Raw genomic sequence first — 13,534 nt, forward strand, 5'->3', positions numbered from 1 at the left:
TGGTGGGATGGCAGGGTTAGGTTAACGGTTGGACTTGATGATCTTAAAGGTCTTTCCCAACCTAAATGATTCTATGATTCTATGATCTAAAAATAGCTTTGGGTATGACTGAATCCCAAACTTACGCAAGGAGTGCCATCATGGAAATCTTACTAGAAATTATACTGATTTGCTTCACTTCACTTAAAAAGTGCCACTGTACCTGCAGCCTCCTGGCAGTAACTTCTGTCTGTACGCATAATGTTCCCCAGAGGTGTGTAACCTGCCTTTTAGTGCTCATAGATCGATGAGGGAGGCTGAGTCAAACTGCACTAAGAACTTATGCTAATTAAATACTTACGCAGATGAATTTCTTAGTTTCTTCTTTTTTCTAGTTGCATCATGGAAGTTGGTGTGCAAAAAGCCACCGTATGCTTTTCTTCGGTGTTCAAGAGAAAATAATATTTTGTGTTAAGGTAGACTGTTACACAAACCAAGTATGTTGCTGGATATTATACTAATGGAAAAGTATAGTAAGAAAGACAAAAGGTTAGAAAAGATGTGAAGTAAATAGTTTTGATGTTTGCTTTAAAGAAGGCATAAACAATAAGTGGATAGCTTAAGAGGAAAGGACAGTGAAGAAGAATAAGAAAAGCACAGGGTAAAGAATCAAAATAAATCTCTGAGCCAGGGTAATTCATGATATTCTTCTAGTTTGATAGTTCTCCTAAAAAAAAAGAAAATCAAGGAGATACACTTGGGAAAAACTGATTACCATACTTGCAGTCATCTAGATCATCCCCCTGTAAGCTGCTTTTGGAAAAGAACTTTCTAGCTAGTTAATACTCAACTGTATGCTTCAAATGAGATCAGAAAAGGAATCTAATTAAAGAACGTTGCAGTCAACAATATTCTGAAATTGAGAGATTATTTTTATATATTTGGCGTAGGATTATTGGTCTTTTTCCAGACTCGCTGTCTTTTGTTTGTAATAAAAGGTGTTGGAATTCGTCCAGCTTGAAATAGAGGGGTCCAAGTTTAATGACTACTGCAGTCAGCAAAATCCTTGTACTAGTGTTAACAGGAGCTCAGCGCTGCGTAAGCTCTGACTTTCTGCTTTTTTGTAGTTTTGACATTTAATTCCCCCTGTGGTATGTTGCTGCTTTCAGGCAGAATGAGGGATGCTGCAACAGCGTGGTGGTGCGCAGTAGCATTCCATGTACGATGGATGTGGATGGACGTGGAGCTGTGAATATGAATTAAATATTGTAGATTTTGAGTGGTTTATTTATGTACCTGAATAGCCCTGTGCAGGCACCTGTTTAGTGACTATGTGAAGAATAAAGACTGTGGATGTTGCATGGTTCTTAGTTTGTGTTAAAAGTAATCTGGCTTCTTGTGCGGGGTTTTGTATGGCAGTATTGCAGAATGGAGCAACACCTTTGCCCGCCCCATGCTGTGCTTCCTTGTGGGCTTTAGTTGGAGGGCTAGTTATGAATACGTGTGTGCATGTGACTTATCATAGAATCATAGAATGTTGGGTTGGAAGGGACCCCTAGAGCCCACCCAGCCCAACCCCTCTGCAGGAGCAGGGACACCGCTAACCACATCAGGTTGCTCACAGCCCCGTCCAACCTGCCCTGGAATGTTCCCAGGGATGGGGCCTCCACCACCTCTCTGGGCAACCCGTTCCAGTGTTTTACCACCCTCATTGTAAAGAATTTCTTCCTCGTATCTAGTCTAACCCTACCCTGGTTTAGTTTTAAAACCATTACCCCTTGTCCTGTCACAATGTGACATTATGTTACTAATATATATTTTTAAATAATGTGACATTATGTTGCTATTATATTTTTTTTTTCCCCATAAATGTGGAGATATTTCTGGTTTGGATACTGCTGTAGTTTGGAAGCAGGAAGAGTAAGATTATTTTCAAATTTCCAGTTGTCTGTCTGTAGTTTTCTAATCAGTTCTCAAACTTCTGTGCAAACAGTTGGACAGCTGTCTCCCCAAGCTGAAACTGTTTACATCTAAGACTAACATTAACATTTCATGTACTTCTTTTTGTCTCTTGATGTTGTTTTTCCCAATAATTTTTTTCTTTTTGTGTTTGTATGATTGATAGTTATGAAAAAAACAGAAACCCATCCAAGCTAGCACTTAAAACAGGTATTGCAAGCAGGAACTTGGAATTTAACAGAATTCATTCTGTGATGGTTTTAGTGCTTTATTTAATTTTATTTTTCCTAGTGCACATGTTCTTTGAATTCAAGAAAGCCCATATTCAGAGAGTATTATATTTTAAATATGCCATATTTTTACATGGAATATGAGAAATTGCCTCCAGTATAAGAACCAAAGAACAGAGTGCTCTAACTTCTTTTACAACCAAGTCTTTTGATACGCTGCTTATTTGTACCTCTTGCGTCTTAAGTGTCAGATGTGGCAGTTTATTAGAAGACTTTGGAGAAAAGATAATGTTTTATGTGGAATATCTACCAGCTCTGTATTCAGTGAAATGCTCTTAACTAGAGTTTTGTTAAATGTCATTTCTCTGCAAAAATAAATCTTGTTAAAAACCCAGATCTACTTCTTCTGGAGGACTGAGCTGTTTAGTAAATTCTTTTATGTTGACAATTTTTCTTGTAATTGGAAACGTAGCAAAAATACTGTAGAATCTCTTCACTGCAAGGCACCAAGAATTTTTACATAAGAATTCAGTATGTCAGTATAGATTTCACCCAAAATTATAACAGCCCCTTTGGCGTTGCTGTCGTATATAGCTAGAGCTGTCTTTCTGTTGTCCTAAGTAATGCGCAGGAATTTTCCTTGGTAAGTTGATGCAGGTTTGTTAATTGATGAATTCCAAAGTAACAGGTGTAGTAGTGGGTATTAAAATCCATTCTAGGGAGACATATTTGAGGTTCACGTTAAAAAAGAAAAAAGGGAATAAAAAGGAAAAAAGAATTTGAGCAGATCTCTGATAATAGGGGAGAATCTTCTATAATAGAAATGCATTTAAATTCTAAATGTAGAGAGGCTATTTAGAAGAACTTAGGAAGAAGCCCACCCAGAGAAGTCAAGAGAGATGAACCATAGGAGTTGGAAAATGAAATTCCCTCTAAACACTTGGGCATTGACCTTCCCTGTGGGAAGTAGTCGGCTTCTGTTTGCCTAAAAGAAGGAAACTGTGCCTCTTCTCCGTACTGTCTGATAACTGTGGTATCTGAGGTTAGTAAAGAGAAGAAAAGAATGAAATGTTGAACAGAGTTAATTTCTGATGTTACGCATCTTCGGGTGTTTTTGTGAAAGAATTTAAGAAGTATGTGGCTAAGCTGCTAACAAACATACAGAGGTCCTTTGAACATCGTAGTTAGGAAGACTGCTTTGCTTCATGGAGTTCATTTGCCAGAAGTATCTTAAGGCATGTGAGTCCTCATTTTATTGTGTGTGGGTTTGGCATTCTGGTTTTTTCTTTAGCATTAGTAGAGATCAAAGAACTTGAAGAAAGCACATATCTTAAATTTATTTTTATCAACTTAAAGCACAACACTGAAGGGCAGACAGGAATTGATTCAATTTCAGTAATAACAAAAAGCTGTGTTCCTTTGAATATCAAACCCCTTAGTTCCAAGGTAATTTTTACACCTCAGTTCCTTTTTTTAATCTAGCTCTAGAAAACTTCTTGGTGTTTTGAGTGTTATCTCGGTTGCCAACTTCCTGCGCACGTGAATTCTCATTTCTTCATAAAATCCTGTCTTTATTTTGATTGGAGTTTGCATTTGTTGCAAATGCAAGTGTTGTCTGAGTCCTTGTTATGCTTAGGTTTCCAGGCTTTGCTTAGGAAGCAAACAGTGATTTGGGAATACTGCTTTGGGGGCGGTTGTGTGGTACAGCATTCAGTCCTGTACACCCGCTGTCCAGAGCCGCCTCCACAGGTTTTGGCCCTGTGTGGGATGTAAGTTATGTGCTCAAATTCAAATCCCTGTCTCCCTGTCACATCGAGGTGTGTGTTGCAGTACTTCTCCTTCAGTGAACACTTCTGATGACTTCTCCAGATGTCAGCTAGCTTATATTTTTCTTAAGCTATATTAGGCAGAATTGTTCCAAATATTTATGCTTCATCATCATTTTGGTACGCATTCAGCATTACCTTTAGTTTGCAGCTGCTTATATCACGGCAATGAAGAATACTTTCTGCTTTTGGGAAATTTACTACTGGTATCCGTTTTTGTACGTCATTGAAGTGTATGCAGTTTATACTGGTCACGAATTTAGTTTCTTCGTTTTTGGTTTACTTCCAGAATGTTTTGTCATTCTTTGAAGTCTTGGCTCTGTAGTCGAGACCACCTCATTACTGTTTACGTACTCTTTTCTTTCTTTGGAGATTTCAGTTGATTTGCCAGTATAAAGGTGGGAGTGGTATCATTCATCCAGAATAATGGGCTCTGTTATACACAGAAATCACAATGTACAATGTTGTTCCAGTCATGACGATATTGAAAACTTCTTTACAATGGAGGCAACCCAGCTGTAAATCTGACTACAGGTAGCTATCTCCTCACCTGTCCATCTAACTTCTGAAGGATTTTCAATACTAAAGTTTAAAGGTGCTTCATTGCTGTTGAAGGCAGCGCAGTTACCAGTGGCACTGGATCCTGCCCCCGGGATGGCACGCTGCCCTGTCTCCGCTGGGCTGCGGGCTGGGCTCGCGTCCTTCTCTGCGTGCACGGTTCTGTCGGAGAGCGAACGTTATCCATTATGGATCTGGATTAACTTGTTGGCATCACGCTGTTAATTTATATTAAAAAATGTTAATATGTATCTGAGAAAGCAGGTTTTAAATGAAATGGAAGAAAAGGAAAATTACCTTTGAGTTTTCCAGAGGAGGCCATTTCTAATCCTAATAGAGAAAAGCTTTGAGCCAGGAGGTTTGAACGCAAATGCAACTACTGCCACAAACAGTACTGGTTTCATAGAACTTGTGTTTGCATTTAGATGCGGGGTGCCTGATGTCTCAGAAATCCTCGCTGATCCTCGCCAACCTTTTCGTTGGTAGACAACACCTTGGGCTAAGGCTTGATTGCAATTCTGGTGTATGTTTGGTTTAGAATTGCTGCCTTTCTTTTTAATATTTTCAGTAGAGGAAGAGAAGAAAGTTCAGGACAGTGGAATTAGAATGTCCCAGTAGCTTTGCTCTGCGAATGGGATTACTACCTTTCTGGGCTCTGGCTGTCTTGAGTGGCATTACCCTTAATCCTGGTTATCCTTATCCTGTGACAGGACAAGGGGTGATGGTTTTAAACTGAAGCAGGGTAGGTTTAGACTGGATCTAAGGAAGAAATTCTTTCCAATGAGGGTGGTGAAATCCTGGAACGGGTTGCCCAGAGACGTGGTGGAGGCCCCATCCCTGGGAACATTCAAGGCCAGGTTGGATGGGGCTCTGAGCAACCTGATGTGGTTAGCGGTGTCCCTGCTCCTGCAGGGGGGTTGGGCTAGATGGGCTCTAGGGGTCCCTTCCAACCCAAAACATTCTATGATTCTATGATTGAAATGAAAAAAAAAAAAAAAATCTTTGGCAAATCCATAGTGAATACCATGTTGCAAAGATGTGTATCGACAAGTGCATATTTAGTAAAACTTGTGTCTATGGCTGTCTTTTTGTGGGGGGTTCTCTTAACTCAGCTTACTTGCAGGCTGTTGCTCTTACATTGCAAGAAGATTAGGCTGTAATATGGGTGGGAGAGATTGCCCTGCTGTGTAGTACATAAAATCCAGAGTGTCAGAATGCTGGGGAGAGAAGCAAAAGTCGTTTAAAAGACAGGTTGGTTTAAATAAAGTTCAGGTTTAGGTAGAAGGTCAGGCTCTAGCTCCTTTTATGTGTGGCGCAGTACTGTATACGGATGAACTGCATTTTGTATGTGTAAGGTAATCTCATTTTTTGATCTACTATAACTGCCCTTTTGATTCTTGAAAATCCTTTTGGGTATTTTGCATTCCGATATCGATCCCTGTCTGTCTGACTGCTTCAGCTGGGTAATCATTTTTTCTTGTTTATCCCTAATCCTTTTAATATTTCCTTCCTGCCACGGTATAACAGTCCCGTATCCCTATTGTCGGCGATGCGTTTCAATGACGACTGGAAGGCTGTACAGTAGGAGTGGCTGGTTTTTAGCCCAGATGTCACAGAACCGGTTAACAACGAATCAAAAATGCAAAGCTGAACAAGACCTGTCTTCAAAGCATGGGCGCTGACGTTCGTGCCTCGCTGCTTAGTCATCCAAAACGTTCGTCTTTATGAACCATATTCTATTTTGAACTGCTCTGAAAAATGAAATATAAAGCTAGCTATTTCAAATTGCTGCTTATTCTGTATTCGTCTTGGGGACCCAAGAGAAAAAATAAGTTTTATTCTCTGTGTATATACATATGTGTTTATATATCCATATGTGTGCATATTAAGAGCTTGTTTTTAAAGGAGCAGCTGTAGAATAGTTTAAGTGTCTCGGCAGAAGTGTTCGGACCCGAATCTCCGATAGTTCAGCCTTCTCCTTGGATAAAAACATTCTGTCCTCGTTTCTATGGTGACTAAGTAAAGGCATCTCTGGTCACACAAAGTTTTGACAAAATGATAAAAATCCCCCCCCAAAAAAGGTTTCCAGAAAGGCACGGGTCTGTTTCGTTTCACCTGAAGATTGAGGAGAAGACCCTCCCACCCCCATCGGGACTTTTCTTCTCCGTGTCTCCCACACTAGGTTATACCTTAAGATCCTTTCGCTTTAACTCTTCTGCTTTTCTCATTAACTAAACTTGGCATATACTTCCTCTGCGTGTCAAAGCAGAGCATGCAAACATAATGAAGGAAAAGAATTTGATACAGAGGTGAAAGCAAAGGTTTTAATTCTTCTTCAGGAACCATTTTTATTTCCGTACTCCTTTGGTACTAGCCAAGAGGGGGGGTGGGGCGGGGGGAGGTGTGTGTTTGGTTGGGTTTTGTTACAACTGCTCTACTTTAACAAAACAAAACGCCCCTGAGATCTCGATTTCCTATATTCAGTGTCTGTCTTCATAAAAACACCAGTGGCCAATGCGGGTGAGTATTGTGTAAACCTTGCAGGAAGGGAAAGAAGTTACCTTCTCTCAGAGAAAGCATTGGTTGTAGCATAAAGACTTTAGTACCTTGCCATTAAACCTCCACTTCCCTGTAATAACTTTGTAAAGGTCATGGGAGACATAAGCTACTACATATTTTTAAAATTTTGATGCAGAGAAGCTTTGGGAAAGTTCTAGCTTTATGGCTGTTGCTTTATGACAGACTCTAATGTTCATGGCAAAGAATAAAAACCAAATCCATATCTTGATTTCTTCTTTTTATGCTGTCCTTTGAAGATTGCTCTCCTCCCCCTCATGCACTTTATAACAAATATACTGTGGTTGCAGTGAAAGGTCAGTTGGAATGTTATTATGCTTTGACTTCTGAGGTGTTGTTATGCCTGGACTTTGGAGATGCTGCAATTTTCCTGGGTGCTTCTGAGACGAAAATCAGATGAAAATGAGAAATGTTTTTGAGACATCCTGACTTTTTAAATGAACGATCCCTGTTTGAATATTAAAGTACACAGCACATTTTAACTTCCTCAGTTGTTATTGTTCAGTTACACGTTGTAACTTCGGTGGTTCAGTCGTTCTTGGGGTGTCCTCTGTCGTGTGCTTCGTAATGGCAGGTTCTTTTTGCAGGCTAATTGCAAAGTAACAGCAAGATAAGTGTGAACCTTCAGACCTGCAGAAAGTAAAGTTTGTCTTGAAATGCAAATCTGTGCAAGCCTGGTACCTGTAGTAATTTATACCTGGAAATAGCTCTGTCACTGGCAAACTGAATAATTTTGTACTGAATAATCTGTAAGGCTGCCTTTTAGAGTAGATGGGAAGTTTGTTTCCAAGGGTAGGAGTCTTACTTTGAACACATCAAAATATCAGTTTTCCTGTGTGGATTGTGTTCAATTGATTAAAAATGCTATCTTTCCAGATATACTTCCGAATGTCTTGAGAAGATTGACTGGCTCAGAATAGATAGTTTGTAAAAGCTTGATTGATCCAGACTCTGCCTTTATCTCTATAGAGATTCTTCGTTGGCTCGGGCTGGTGAGATGTCAAGAGATACCAGAACACTTCCAGCTTTGGTGGTGTTTGCTGAAAGGCTATAAAGAGAATGTGTCCCACAGAGCAACCTCATCAGCAAGCCAGTTGATAGTTTCTGTTCTTTGTGTAGTCATTTGAAATGCTGCTTTTTTGAACATAAAGGCAACGTTTGCAGCCAGCTAAGTTTTCCTTAGCAGGTTGTAGGTTATCTGTTCTGACTTAATTTACGAGAAGTTTGATGGATGCATCCTTGGCAAGTAATTGGTCTCCTTGTTAATGGTTTCTCTTTTTTTTTTTTTTAAAGGAGAGACTGAAATGTGATTAAGTTGTATATGCTTTTTCCATTAACTGTTTGGTTCTGTGAAAATCAAACAGCAAAAGTGTGTACAACTCCTCACTTCATTAAATTAATTGGTGAGTTGTATAAGCAATTTCTTGCCTTGCTAAAACGGTCAGCTTATTAAATGAGACCTATCAGCTGCTTCAAGGGTAGAGGTAGAACAATGTTTTATAAAAATATATTTTAATTAGTGTGGTGAGTGTCCTGAGTACAAACTCTTAATTACAAAACCAGACATCTGCTTTAACAAATAGTTTTGCTGTCTTTATGCATATAGTTGTATGAAATTGCCGTATGAAATTGTTCTTGTGAGGGAATCTACATTATGGATTAGGAGAAGGTGACAAACGCGTATCATCTTGCCACGTAATCTGTGTGTTAAGGTGCTTCTTTATTCAGGAATAAGTATCTGTTTGCAGTGGTGTCCAGCAACAGGACTAGGGGCAACGGGTGCAAACTGAAACAGAAGAGGTTTCAGTTGAATATGAGGAAAAACTTCTTTACTCTAAGGGTGACAGAGCCCTGGAACAGACTGCCCAGGGAGGTTGTGGAGTCTCCTTCTCTGGAGATATTCAAAGCCCGCCTGGACGAAGTCCTGTGTAACATGCTCTAGGAGAGCCTGCTTTAGCAGGGGGGTTGGACTGGATGATCTCCTGAGGTCCCTTCCAACCCTTGCAATTCTGTGATTCTGTGTGATTCTGTGATCTTACATATTTACTGTGCTAGTTTTTCATAGGAAGTCAGATATATACTTCTCCCTTTCCTCAAAAATCTTAAATTTTTAGGTTCCACACACTGCTTCGAAAAATGAAGTTCTCCTGTTTCTGGGCACACACAGTAACTGTTTATATTCTATTTAGTATCATAATTAAGATAATAAAATGGAGTGCTAATACCTGGTTTGACTTTGAAGATGTTGGTTAGGAAGATCCTGATTTGTGCAATAGACAGTAGCTTAAGGCAACATCTGGGAGACCGGTCAGGGCTTCCTAGCGTGTGTGTATTTGACAGAGGAGCAGTAGGTTATTGTTGTGAATTTACCTTGGTCTATTAAGAAGCTGCTTTGAAATAGTCCCTGTTTGGTGTATAGAAGGGGTGAAGTAGCAAAAATATCACTGGTGAGTGATTTCATGGTTGTCTTCTGTGGAATGCAGCTTGCCATTGCCCTACCTTTCTGTCTTTTGAGATAATCTGATGCTGTATTTTTAATTATTCTGCTCTGACATGTTTCTTATGTGTTCCCTTTGTAAGGAAAGGACAGTGTTTGTTACTAAAGGAAAAAAGAGCTATTAAACAATTTCTCTTGTTTGATGAAGTCTTAAATAGCTGTATGTAATGGAATTAAATCAGAAATCCCGCTAAAGCAGTGACATTTATGGCTGTATTAATGTTTGTAATTTATTTTGAGAACAAATTCAATTTTGATGCCTCCTTTGATCAAATCATGAAAAGGTAAACAGGTTTAGTACAATGACTTGTAGAAATAAGTCTCATATACAGACCTTTATCCCTGTAAATAAAGAAGATGGGTATGCTTGCCATTTGCTGAGTTAACAAGCAGAAAAACTTTGAAACGTCTCCTAATGGTTGCTTAGAAGTAATGTCTTCTATTCAAGCTTGGTATCAAAAAGAAGAGCCCTCATCAGCTTTTACTGAACTTCAGTAAAACAGAACTCGTGCCTTCTTAGATTGCAGCGAGTGCGGGGCTCAGGACTCGGTGTAGTAAAGCTACACTGGCAGCTGCTGGATTTCCATGTTTTAGATAAAGATTATTTTCAGAAGTATGAAGTAGGGACTCTACAAGAAAACACTTTAAATACTGTCAATCGCGTATGGTTTCAGCCGCTTCCTCCTTTTCACAAATGGAAACCCACATCTAAATCAGGAACCAAATCATGGCATAGCCTGCAGAAAGTTTCTTTACCTGCCCTTGGCTCTGCTGTAGGCTGGAGTTAGGGATGCTGAAGGACAGTTGTCTGTGGCTGATCCAGCTTGGGTTAATCCATTTGATTTTCCTGTTGCTTAGTTGCATTTGTATACTGTGAAGGGAATGTTTTGCCATGGAGGTACTTTGAGATTATAATTTGGAAGCACAACATTTACACAAGGAGTAGTAGGGAGGGGTTTGCCCTTGTTTATTTTTCAGGCCTGTGTAGTACAAAAATAATAGTGACACTGGGTTAAAAAGAAAAACTAAAGTTTGATTCCTAAATATCTGCTGGGGATACGTAAGCTGGTATTGGAACACGAACGTGTCTTTGCAAGGTGGTGGATGGTTGTGTTTAAACCATTTCCTCTGAAAAAGCGATGCTGGTTTTACCGACAGTAGAGCCCTCCTGTATTCTGTTACAGTTAACTACACTGGGCACAGTACTCTAATGCAGAAAAGACTATCCAGGATGATAACTGTGAAACACTGAGTGAACATTTCATACAAAAACACTTGTCGTAATTCTCCCTTTAAAATTTCTCTCTTTCTTCTACTGCTTGCGATGCTCCTTACATGCTGATGGTGACGTATCCTTGTTTCCTTCTCTTTTTGCTAGCTGATCGTACCAACTCCAACAGTAGGCTTTGCATTGGTCTTCAAAATAAATATATCTGAAGTCCTGAATAGTCTGAATCCAATTTGATGTGCATTTCTGACAAACCTTGCATTTCTGCAAGTTGGCTTAAATTGGTCAAATACAAAAAGTTCTTCAGGAAACACTCACCTTGATATAGATATATGCACGAAAATGCAGTCAAGTGTAAAAATAGTGGGTAAACTTTTAAAAATATGTATAATATGGTCTTTTCACAAGAGACGACTGCATGAGGGTGGGATTATCTGTTAGTCATGGAAGTCAGAAGATGGCTGGATGCATAATGCTAGGGCAGATCAAGTCATGAACAGTGGGAATTTAAGGGTCTGCCATGAGCATGAGCTTCAAGGGCTGCTACTGCACTGCTGCTCTGTCGCTTCTCTGTGCACGACTGAACAACGTGCAGTGGGAAATAAAGATTTTTAAAAGCTAAAATGTCGAGCCTTTTATTATATTCATAAACTAAAGAGTTATCAATAAAATACTGAAACTAGTGTATTATCTATTATTTATACAACTTTCTGCAGCAAACCTCTGTAACCAGTGATGTTCAGTCTGAACAATGTGTTTAATAAAGCGGATAAGAATCTATACATAAGGGTAGGTTTAAAAAAAAAAATAAATGTTCTTAGAAATGTTATTTAAAATTCTAGGAAAAGTACATATCTAGCCTAGGCTATTTTAAAGACAGATGGAGATAGTGGGGTTTTTAAATGTAAGAAAATAGTTATGACGCTATCTTGTATCACATTTAAGTTAGCAATCTCTGTTGCTTGTAAGAAAAAAATGTAGAATACTCGTATATGAAGGAAATATGTGTAGCTGGTTTTTTGATTCTGTTTTGCTATATTTGCCGATTGAGGTATATTTTTATATTCAGGATTTCCTTTGCAATTACTAATGCTAAAACCTGGATTAATATTTTTCTAAGTACTTACATCTCTAGGAATTATATCCCTCTAAGTTTAATTTGAACTAAAGCATGGTTAGCAAATCAGACATGTAGACAAGCAATACCGCTTTGATTCTTCCTTATGACCTAGAATTCCAAGGAATATACTAAAATTAAGTGTAAAAACAATCCTCTGAAAAAAGAATTGACATTCAATGTATGTTTGGAAGCAGAATTACACATTTGCTGTGTTGCTTTTAGTTTAAAAAATCCAAACACAATATCCAGTAATTTGGGTAACTCCAAAACCAGTGAGTTACTAAAATCTTGGAGAAGATATTATTGACTTTTCATCAGAGATGCTCATATTTGATGCATCTTATTCAATCATCGAAGTTAATCACTAGAGATTAATTTTTAAAATGGCGGTAGCTTAAACATCAGATTAATAAAGTTAGTGCTGTTTTTACTTGTTTCTACTATTCTGCATTTAACTTCCACGACAACAGGCAAAGTAGTTGATGAATTTTATAGGGGTAACAGCAACATATGTGGTAGAACAGTCTAGTTTACAAACTTGCAGATAACCAAGGAGTGGTGCAAACAGTTCATAAATTCAGGTCTTGGTTTTCTGTTGTTGTCGCGTTTTTTTCTGGTCAGGCCTGGGAAGGCTCCCTGTGTTGCCTCCAAACACTTAAGTCACCCTGTCCTGCGTGCTTAGGGACATGGTTTAGTGGTGGGATGGCAGCGTTAGGTTAACAGTTGGACCTGATGATCTTAAAGGTCTTTTCCAACCTAAACGATTCTATGATTGACCTAAAGATATTGCTCTTCTCAGCATCTTGAATCCACTTGTTTTTTAACAATGCTCAGCTATATTGAGCAAAGTGAGACCCTCTTGGAATGCGAGCAAGTTTCTCACTGCTTTTGCATTACAGAGTAAATCAGTCTGGGAGTGGTCTGATTTTTCCCAGTGTGGCTTAGTCATTGGAGGGCAGGACACAATTTTTTTGCCAAAATTAAGGTTCTTGTTTTGAGAATGGGGAATCTTGATGAGTTTTCCAAGTTTTGGAAGAGTGTTACCTAGCTGCCCACGAACCTTCTTCTATGTCTTTATTCTCTCTTTGTCTTACCTCAGCATTTGTCCAGCTTGTCACCGTTACCACCAAGGTGTTGACCTTGCTCCTCACTCTTCCTTTTCTTATTGCTACGTGCCTGCAGCAGTGCCTCAAACCTCTAGTGCCAGTAGCCAGTGCTAGTCCAAAAATCTTCTCTTTTACTATTCAAGCCACTGAATTACGTGGGAACGATGCTTTTACTGTGAGCATTAGGAGCGTGTACAGGAAAAATCCCCTTTTGCTAAGGTATGGACTCTGCAAGTATGTGAGCTGTTGAACTTTTAACCAGCTTTTTGAGTATGTGAAATGTCAGTTCAGGTCATTCGAGTTTAAGAAATCAATCAATTAAAGTCATTCGCTCAGAATGGAAATTCTTAGGAAACTGAAGATGTAGGTGTGAACATCAGGGCTGTGCATTATATGACAAGTTATTCCTTAATGTCACGGCCAAGTATGTAGCTTCACAGCTGTTTTTTGAGGC

The 13,534-nt window shown here is 39.0% G+C and overlaps 1 protein-coding gene across 1 annotated transcript in view; it reads left to right on the forward strand.

Moving 5' to 3' along the window:
* Window positions 1-13,534, forward strand: part of CRIM1 (cysteine rich transmembrane BMP regulator 1) — a 206,194-nt gene that overhangs the window by 84,367 nt on the left and 108,293 nt on the right. The gene's annotated exons all lie outside the window — the stretch shown is intronic.

This window comes from Egretta garzetta, unplaced genomic scaffold (assembly GCF_000687185.1).
Source record: "Egretta garzetta isolate BGI_Z169 unplaced genomic scaffold, ASM68718v1 scaffold130, whole genome shotgun sequence".
Lineage (NCBI taxonomy): Eukaryota > Metazoa > Chordata > Aves > Pelecaniformes > Ardeidae > Egretta > Egretta garzetta.